We start from the raw sequence: 11,394 nt of genomic DNA on the forward strand, positions 1-11,394 counted from the left end.
CTTTGTGGTCAATACTTTTGCTGATTGGAATTTCTGGTGAAATAACCTTCAGCTATGTGTCACCTTAGAATTTTTGACTTTTATCTCTGACATGACTCCAGTTATACAGTCCTTTTGAAAAGCAGATACTAATTTGACAGCTGGCTCTGGTCAACAACTGAAGGCCTGAAGCACGGGGACTTCTTGAATCTGCGTTCATTTTGTGATGCTTAAGATTATGAACCATATTAATAAAACAGTGTGCCCCATTCATCTAAATGCCTACATGTGGACCGGTATATATTGTTTTGAGATCAACTGGAATTAAATTGCTAGTTAAGTCCACACAACTGGTATTTCCACCATTGCTGCTGGAATTCATCATCATGCTAGAAACAGCATACATTCACAACATAGGTTAGACACAAAGGATTCAATTCTTTCAGGATGCAATTGCCTGCCAGCCTTGTGTCTCCTGCCCCAAGTTCACTCATTTGGTCTTATGGTAAATATGACACATTGCAAAATCTTAGCTTTCGTGTACTCCCAATTGGTGGGCAACAAGAGACCTTGACCATATTTTTTGTACGTTTTCAGGTTACAGTGTTCCTTCTCAAATAGGATTCATTAATTCAATCATACTATTACTGTCTTTGTCTTTTGGACACTCTGGTAAAAGATGATCTGACTTTTATTACACACAACTCTCACAATGGTCTAATAGTTACGTTTTAGTGCTTCACTCATGGGCATCTGGTATGGCTGTCCATTAGAACATTCTAAAATATATAGGTGATTGAATTGTGCTCCCCACACAAAATATGTGTATGTCCTAACACACAAACCCTGAAAATGTTACCTTATTTGAAAGAAAAAAGGGTCTTTACAGTTACAGTGAAGGAGCCTGAGATGACATCATCCTTATTATTCAGGTAAGTTGTTCCATTTTTACTGCTGAGTTTCAAGGGTTCATTAGATAACCAGGGTACAAGTCCTCTTGTCAAAGTACTGGACATATTTTCTTCCTGTCTTACAACTCTTCTAAATGATTTTTATTTCAGAATATCTCATCTCTAATAAACACAATTTTATTTTATTTAAGACTGTTGTTCTTTAAAGGTTATTATTACATTCTTTTGTCTAGCTTAGGACAAAAGCATTTTACATATATGCTCACTTTTATTCAATGTAGAATTTTTACTAACATCCAGCCAGTAACACACATTGGTAAATCATAAAGCTGTGGTTCTGAATGCTTCTTTACTTCCCTGTGGTGTCAGATCACTAGCTTGAATGAAAAAGAATCCAGTCCCAGCAATGAGGTGAAAGTCACTTTAGCTGTGATGGCAAGGACTGTCATAGTTTCTCCCAATGTTATCCCTTTCTTATTGATTTATCAGAGGAGGCAATGTGCTTAACCTCCTTGTAGCTCCAAGTGGCCATGAGACTAACCCTGGGGAATAAGTTGTCACCTCCTCATGGTAAATAAATGAATAGACATTCATTCTTTCTTCTAAAAATTTTATTTCATTTTTTGTAGTCTGCATCTTTAACCTTAAGACAAATGCCAATGATTGTCTTGTACTTAAAGATTTATTTATTTGCTGTGTTCCCAACTGTCCTTCCCATTTCTTTTGCCTCTTTCTCTCCTCTATTTTTCCCCTTTTCTTCTACCCTCAATCTAATCTCACCCTATTTTCTCCAGAGAAGGAGTTTTATATTTCATGCATAAATTTATAATAAAGTATACCAGAGTTGACTAGCTGATCTTAAATGACTTGAAATGTGGATTGATGCAGCAGGAGGTAGTTTCATTTTGATGTAGGGTTGTCCTTAAACTTCTATTCCAGGCCATTTTATACATCTTCTCTGGCACTTAACTTCATTTGCTTTTAATAATCTACTGTTCCATGGCTCTGACTTTCCATTGCCTCCTACACATCTGTTTGGATTGATATTCTGCTGTTCGTCATGCAAGCATGAATTCACTTTGAAAATGATTTTCTTTTGATGGATGCTCTGGTTGTTCAGGCAAGCATGGTCTTGTGTTCTTAACATTCTTTGATCGCTGGTCTTAGCTTTCCAACAGTCATCCCTCAGGGTCTCAGGCATTTGCTCCTGCTAGCTCTGGACTTTTTTGTAATTAAATGCCAAAAATGTTGTATTCTTTGGATTAATCTATAGCAGGGCTTGGTAAACTACAGATGGTCAGCCAAATCTGGCTTACTTTTGTATGGCCTGTGAGCTAAAACTGATTTTCACATGTTTTAAGTTTTGTAGAAGCAAATAAGAACCTGTGATAGACGGTATGTAGCCATAGAACCTAAAATATTTACTATTTTCTCTTTATTGGAAATGTTTGTCTATGTCTGACCTCTATGAGTAAAATTTTCCATATGAAACCCATCTATTCCTATAAAACAGCAAATAATATATCTTCCTCAAACTCTTTTTTTTTCTTTTTGGGTCACACCCAGCGATGCACAGGGGTTACTCCTGACTCTGCACTCAGGAATTACCCCTGGTGGTGTTCAGTGGACCATATGGGATGCTGGGAATCAAACCTGGGTCGGCTGTGTGCAAGGCAGATGCCCTACCCGCTGTGCTATTGCTCCAGCCCCCTCAAACTCTTTTTTTTTTTAATATGATTTAAGTGTTATTTATAAACTACATAAAATATACTTTATGAAGGAGAAATGAGAAAATAGGAAGTGATCACCGAAATAAACATAAAATAAACATAAAAGATTCTCTAAGAGATTGTTCGTAAGTGAAACATTCCAGGCAAAGAATGGTTACAACATAACATAGCACTGTTGTCCCATTGTTTATTGATTTGCTTGAGCGGGAACCAGTAGCATCTCCATTGTGAGACTTGTTGTTATTGTTTTTGGCATATTGAATGCGCCACGGGCAGCTTGCCAGGCTCTGCTGTATGGATGAGATACTCTCGGTAGTTTGCTGGGCTGTCCGAGAGGGACAGAAGAATTGAACTTGGGTTGGTCACGTGCAAGGCAAACGCCCTACCAGCTGTGCTCTCTCTCTCTCTCTCTCTCTCTATATATATATATATATATGTATGTATATATACACACACACACATATAAACACACACATATGTATATATATATATATATCCTCATCTCTTTATTCTGTTTGATCAAATTTTTCAAGCCCAAACTCAAATACCACCCTGACTAGGAACCATTGCCATTCACCACTATACATTTCATTATATATCCAAATGTGTCCCAGAACTTAGGTATTAATTTCTGAATTTCTGCTGACTGTCTTCCAACTCAGGTCATTGCCAGAACAGTTTTCCTGGTCCTGTTTCCCCGAACAATCAGTGTTTCAAAGCTTTAACCTTCATGCCCAGAGCACAACCAGCTCCTAGCATCCTAGAGCCAGAGATAGAACATCCTGTCACTAGCAGTCCCTGGGGTCTCTGTTCCATCCCACCCTTTCAGGTTACTGCCCTATCACACTGCTATTACACAAAACTCTGACTTTGATTTCTGTCTTTCTCTCTGTATCCTAAACTTTAGCTTTCTTTTGTGCTAGGTTTATGTTGTGGTGGTGTTCTATTTATCTTGCATGTCTATGTTTTTGGAGCTATGTGTGAAGGTGATAACGTAGAAAGGGAGTTTGTACATATCAGTTCATTCTGCCTCATTGCCTGATGATCATAGAAGAGTTTCAACTTCTGAATGCTTATGGAAGTAGTCACAAGTCTTCATCCCACTTAATGTAAGTGAATAGAAAGATTCTGATTATGCTTAAGTAGTACTACTATTTCACTAAGATCTAGAAAAAGCAACATTATTTCTTATTTTTTCCAGATGAAGAAGTGGACACTGGCAAGCAAAGGTTAAGAAACTAGAGACAAAAAGGTTAAATGAAATAGACAAAGGAAAATTTTGGACCAATGTAAGTACAGCCAATTTTCAACTTCTTAGGCAAATGGCACTTTGCCACAATGCAGATAACCAGGAATTCACTTAGCAGCACAGCCACTGCCATAAAAAAATTTAAATTATAACTAAGTATTCAAGCTCATAATTTGAGCACTTTCACATACTTAAAGTGACAATTGCGCCTCATCAAATGGTGATTTATGTTGAAAATAATTTGTATTTTAAAGGTTGAGTATTATTTTATAGGTAAATGAACTGACTTCATGCAATCTTAATCAATCCCCAATAGAAGAATAACGAAGATCTGATGTCTAGAAGTCATATAGAGCAAGGAGTTATTTTGTTTCTAAGTTTGAGGCTACAGATGATTAAGGAAACTTAAAAAGTTACTTGATAATGATCAGTTTTTAGTAATGATGCATATTTATATCACATATAGATAGGTTTAAATTTGGACAAGTGTCCTTTATAAAGTTATAGATTATAATGTGAATCTTTAATTTATTCCTATAATATGCATGACTAGGGAAAAACTGAATTAAATAGTTTTGAAAGACAGGCTGTGTATACTGCCAAGTCTCCATGAGAACAGATAATCAGTACTATGTCAGCAATGAATATGAAAGTAGAGTAAAAAAACAAAGAATTATGAAGGGCTTCTACATTTTCTTTTGTTCTGTGGAGCCATAGGATTTTATAGACCTGGTAAAGAACCAGAGATAATAAAATATTGCTCATCTTTTTTGTACCTCCGAGACCAGGTTCAGAAAAAGTAAAATGACTTTTCCAGGGTTACATGGCTAGAAGGAACTACCTAGACCTTATTTTACCAAGAAATTTAGAAGCACATTTGTTATCAGAATAGTTTGATAATAATGATAATAATTTGAGGATCTTTGTGTGATATCATTTGACGATAATGGGCTTTTAAAAAAAGTCTACATCTTTCTGTAATGAGAGTTGTCTGTGTGTGTGTGTGTGTGTGTGTGTGTGTGTGTGTGTGTAGTTTTGCTGCTGAAGAAAACACACCAATTTTTTTCTTCTAGCTCTTGATTCCAAACCATCTGAATTTTTACAAACATGTTGTGGTATGAGAAATTACAAACTCACTCCTCATATTTTGTGCAAGATTTTTATGCTACTTAATGTAGCATTTATGTGGACAGATTGTGAATTGTAAGAAACTAGATGAACAGGGCAGGGAAAAAAGATATTTAACTTTTCTTAGGAAAACCCTGAAATAGGACAAAAATTAGAGTATATTTTAAGAGACAGCTGGAATGGTTCTCTGGTACCTTCAGCTCTTCATCATTTTTTCTCAGATTGGCAGATCTATCATTTGTCTTTGAAACAGTTGTTGTTTAGTATTTTGCATAGTCTGCTGTTAGGGAAGCACTCACAGAACACTTGTTGATCAATTCTTCACATCACAGAACTGACCAGTTCTGAAGAACTGAAATCCTTTTTCTACACTTGAGCAAGTAAATAAGAGTGAGGGCAAAGCTTTAGATTTACAAATTGCTTAGCATACTTGAGATACTTTCTGCAGTTCTAGTATTGATTTAGGAGTGTTTTAAAAACATTACTATGGCAACAATCCTTATTCAGTTCGGGAAAGCAATGTATGATCTATGCGAAGAAAAAAGTGAGTAGGGCATTGTAGATGCTGCCTTTTTACACCCTGCAGATATACTCTGACCTTTCAGCATTATTTTTGCTAAGAACAATGTCTTGAAAATAAATTTTGTTGAGAGTTACTTACTGATTCTGGAAGGCATTAGCAATTCAAGCCCCATGTCATCAAAATAACATCTCATCAACATAAGGTTTTTGACAAAAATGGATACTTACATTTTACTTGAAGTGGATCAGGTTATAATTTGAGAAGACCATTAAAAAGATAGTATGTTTAGACAATATCTGAAATGTACCACATGGGATACATTGCAAATGTATATAGCTATAGGTTTCATGAATTTGTTCATGTGGCATTCAATGTGTTCACTGAACAAATATTAACTGAACATAATCATTAGGAAAAAACTGTTAGATGTTTGTTCTGTAATCAAGAGTTACAGAGTCTAGAGATTTCTTTTTATCAGTAAACAAGACCAACCTCTACCAAGAATGAGTAATTTAACATTTTATGTCTTTCTAACAGAATTTAAGGACAGTAGGCAATTTACTGTTTCAAAATAAAAAATAAGGAAAGTAGGCTATCTGTGTAGTATAATTTGCAGCATATATTGGGTAGTTTTCAAAGTGGGCATGATGGTGGGATGCCATCTGGTCCAGTTACTATGGAAAGTAGTATGGAGATTTCTCAAAAAAGTAAGAGTGGAACTCCCATTTTATTCAGCTATCCCTTTCCTAGGTATCTACTCCAAAAACACAAAAACTGTTACTCAAAACTTATATATTCATGCCTAAGTTCATTGTAGCTTTAGCCGGGATATAGGAACAACCTAAAATGTTCAACAATAGATGAATTGCTAAAGTTGTGAGATATATATATATACATATACACACACACACACACAATGGAATACCTCACAGCCACAAGAAAAAAATTAAGCTGTGCAGTTTGCAGCAACTTGATGGAATTGGAGTGTATTATGCTGAGCAAAACAACAAATATAGAATGTTCTCATTCAATTGTGCATATGGAGAAACAAATCAAGAGTATAGACAACATCGATCGATAAAAAAACAGGAGCGTAGCAGGGGAGTCTGTAGCTTGTAGGTGATGACTAAGGGAGATGAAAGTATGCACCAAAAAACTATAACTGTCAATCAACAAATAGTGAGGGGATGGGTGGGAGGGCAGAAAAGTCAGACTAGAGGAATTGGGGTGGCACGTCATGAGCACTTCAGTGGCACACAGCAACTTTGTACATCAATACCATGAACTTGAATACTGTTGGAACCCTATCATCAAATGTAAAAGTGTTAATGGTCAAATGGCTTAAAACATGTGTATAGATATGCACAACAAATACATGCATATGTATGTATTTATAAACACACATAATAATTGTATGAATTATTTGGGTTCACTGGCTCATAGGCGATATGGTTTGTTACTTAAATATGATACTTTAACCAGTAGCATCAGCATCAAATGGGAATTTATTAGAAATGAAGAATGTCAGATCCTACCCTAAATCTAACAAATCAGTCTGCCTTTTATCAAGATGTTTTCTATACAATTAAACTTTGAGAAGCATTGTTATAACAAATTTTAAATAGAAAAGTAAGTTGAAAATTGAGATAACCATCTATTGATTAAAGATAATTCTGTTTCAGTGATCTAATTTTTAAAAGTGTATGCCTTGAGGATGGGCTGGGATGAAGAAACGGATAGATAGATGGTCATTATGTTGAATTATTTAAGTAAGTTCTCTATTCCTAGGTATTCCTGCTAGGTTGGTTCTACCAGAACACTGTTTATGGATTCTTATTTAAGTCTCCTAAATTTCTAATCACTGGGAAAGGCATAGCATTGCTCCTCATTTAAAGATGAGAGGGATTTAAAAAGTAAAAAGAGAATTCTGAATCTTACAGTGTGAATTTTTACTTTCAATGGCCTGCCAGCACTTGTCTGTCAAAGACGATGTTTACATAGCTGTATTTGTACACTGATTTATTTAGTCTAAGCGAAGGAGGATGCAAAGGCAAAGTTAGGGAGGTTAGATAAAAATCGTTATTTAAAGTCTTTGTAATCATTCTTTTTCATATAGCACTATTTTGAGCTAATTGTGATTATGATCATTAACAATTACAGCTATAATCAAACTTTCTAATGATAACTTGAAATAACTACATCATATTTCATTGAGTTGCTATACAAGGATAATTTAATCATTTTCTATTATATGGTTATTCAGATCATTTCCATTTTCTGCTATTATAAATTATGTAACTACAAAAACCTTTGTACAATAGTTTATTTCATTAAGTTCAATTCATAGCATGAATTATTAATGATGGAATTATTGGATTCCAGTATGTGGAACATATAAAATTTTGAAACTTAAGGATAAGTTGTTTTCAAAGGTATATAACAATTTATTTTGAAATCTGCATTGCTGTAAGGTATTAATTTTACAACATCTTATCCGTAATTGGAGTAATTATTTTTAAATGTGTTAATTAATGATTTTTTCAAAATTGCTTACAATGAAAATAATTAAAACTATAATAAAAATTTGATTTTTCTGTTTTCTTAGAGAAAAATCGCCCCTCAGATGTTCTGAAATCTAAGTCATAGTTGGTCACAGGCATGCTGAGATATGTGCCTTGTGATCTTCTAAGTCATCCCATTGCTCATTGATTTGCTCAAGTGGGCACCAGTAATGTCTCCATTGTGAGACTTGTTGTTACTGTTTTGGGCATATTGAATACACCACGGGTAGCTTGCCAGGCTCTGCCTTGCAGGTAGGATACTCTTGGTAGCTTGCCAGGCTCTCCAAGGGGGTGGAGGAATCGAACTCAGGTAGGCCATGTGCAAGGCAAACCGCCCTACCCGCTGGGGCTATTACTCCAGCCCAGTGGTGATATATTTATCTATATTAACATCAGTCTTGTTAAGTACAAAAATGATTATAAATGTAGTTTCTTCCAAGTTGCTGAAGTAGAAAGCAATGAATTGTTTACAGTAATTCCAAAATATGAGCAAATGTTGTAACTTACAACTGATCACATCCATATTTCCATCACAGTGCTTGATGTATACCAGGTCGACAAAATTTTGGGGTGAAATGGAGCCCATGGCAAAACTCTGGGTTATGGTGTTACACATGAATGTGTCCTGCAACAAGCCAAAGCAGAGAGACTGAAGTAAGTATTTCATCTCTAGTGTTGGTGTTGTTCCTTTGGGTTGGGCCAGGGGGGCACACCCCGAGGTGTTCAGGTCTTCCTCTTGTCTGTGTCACCTCCTCACTGTGTGGTGTCAGGTGGGCTGTGTGCCATGCTCTCCTGCCTTGCCTACCCCAGAGAATTGCATGGCATACAGTTGGCCACTAGGGGGAAAAGACGGAGCTTTGAAAATTTAAGAGTTCACCAAGAATTCAACTTGCAGTTTCACTGTTAAAGGAACATCCAATTTATAATTGTAAGCACCAGTCCACACCAGCACATAACAAACAAGTGGAATTACACCGAACTGATAAACTTCTTTTGGGGGCAAAGAAAGCCATTAATAAAAAAAATGTAGGACTAGAAGTTCTAAGAGTTCTAAGTACTACTCACCTTCTTTCTTACAATTTACAGTTTTTGAAAGGTATCTTGATATTATGAATATGGTCCCTTTGTTATAGCAAGCAGTGAATTTAAATTAAATGGTGGTTTTAAATATTAAGAATTTGAGGACTGGGGACTGGGTGGGAGGGACTTGGGAGCGCTGGTGGACGGAAATTGACACTGGTGGTGGGATTGGTGTTGGAACATAGCATGTCTAAAATCCAACTGGTTTTTTTTGTAGATCATGGTGCTTTATGGAATAATGGTGGTGGGAAAGTGTAATGGTGTTGGGATTGGTGCTGGAATATTGAATGTAATATGTGAGCAACTTTATAAAAGTAAAATAAAATAAAATAAAATATTTAAAAAGAAAAGATTAGCAATTTCTTTCACTATTTTCTAAAATTCTCCTTATCATTCCTTCAAATCTGATTGACAACCTATCTTGTTAAACTAATCTTGGCTGGAGGTCTTTTCTATTCAACATTATGAAATCATAATGTCGATGCCAAAGTTTTCTAACCTTATTTCTTAATAGTTTCTATTAATAGAAACTTAGTAGTTTCTATTAAGAAATATGCCCTGGTATTAATTATAGGAGTTCCCTTATATATTGTCTTACCTTTTCTTCTCGCTGTTTTTAGGTCTCTGTCTTTTCCTAAATTTTTTTCATTATATATAATGATAATGTGTATCAGTGTGTATTTATTTGTGCTGCTTTTGTATGGAACTCTTGAACTACTTGGGTTTGGTTATCTATCTCCTTCCTCAGTTTGGGAAGTGCTCAGTTATTATTTCTTTCAATAAAAATTCTTCCCCCTTTCTTTTTCTCGTCTTTATCTGCAACCCCTACAACATAAGTGTTGTTCCTCTTGTTATAATCTTATAAATATTTTATACTATCTTACATTTAAAAACTTCTTTTCAACTTGCTAGTATTTTAGTGGATTTTATCTTTGATTCACTAATTCAATCATTCTGTTTTAGCTTCTACCATTCTATTTTTTGGGGTGAAGAAGCTACACCTGCATAGTCATGGTGCAAAGAATTCAATAAATATGAACTATAGATAGTTTTCATTTACTATATACAGTAGGTTTGAAATATTTTAATTTGCTAAAGAAATAACTGCTTGACTTGTATGTTCATTGCAGCACTGTTTACAATAGCCAGAATCTGAGTGCCCGAGAACAGGTGACTAGTTAAAGAAACTTTGGTACATCTATACAATGGAATACTATGCAGCTGTTAGAAAAGATGAAGTCATGAAATTTGCGTGTAAGTGGATCAACATGGAAAGTATCATGCTAAGTGAAATGAATCAGAAAGAGACAGACAGAAAGATTGCACTCATCTGTGGAATATAAAATAACAGAATGGGAGACTAACACCCAAGAATAGTAGAAATAAGGACCAGGAGGATTGCTCCACGGCTTAGAAGCTGCCCTCACATGCTGGGGGAAAAGGCAGCTCAGATAGAGAAGGGACCACCAAGCAAAGTGTGCTTGGAGTACCCACTCACGATGGGAGATACATGCTGAAAGTAGACTATAGATTGAACACGATGGCCACTCAATACCTCTTTTGCAAACCACAACACCCAAAAGGAGAGAGAGAACAAAAGGGCATGCCCTGCCATAGAGTTGGAGTGGGGAGGTGGGAGGGATACTGGGCTCATGGGTGGTGGAGAATGGGCACTGGTGGAGGGATGAGTACTCAAGCATTGTATGGCTGAAACACAAACACAAAAATATGTAAATCTGTAACTGTACCCTCACGGTGATTCACTAATAAAAAATAATAAATTTTTAAAAAAGAAAGAAATAACTGCTTGATTTGTTTAATAATCATCTGGGATTAGAATTAGACTACAATCATGGAGGGTTGAACAAACCCAACGAAAAAATAGTGCCTAGGCATAGTTTGTCATGTTCATTTATTTTTTGCTTGTTTAGGGCCAACACTGGCAGTGCTCCTGGATTGCTCCTGGCTGTGCACTCAGGGATTACTATTGGTGGACTTCAGGGATTATATGGGGTACTGATGCTTGAACCCCGGTTAACTGCCTGCAAGACAAGCATGCTAACTCCTATACTATTGCTTCAGACCCTCCATTCTGCTTTAGAGAACCTCTATTATATTTTTTAGCTCCATTACTATGTTCTTTTACTCTACAGTTTATTTTGGACTGTTCTTACACCTTTTTTCTCACCTTGTTGAAGCTATCTTCCAGTGATCTATTTTTTTGTGAGCATTA

The sequence above is a fragment of the Sorex araneus genome, chromosome 4 (genome assembly GCF_027595985.1).
Source record: "Sorex araneus isolate mSorAra2 chromosome 4, mSorAra2.pri, whole genome shotgun sequence".
In the NCBI taxonomy this organism is placed as follows: domain Eukaryota; kingdom Metazoa; phylum Chordata; class Mammalia; order Eulipotyphla; family Soricidae; genus Sorex; species Sorex araneus.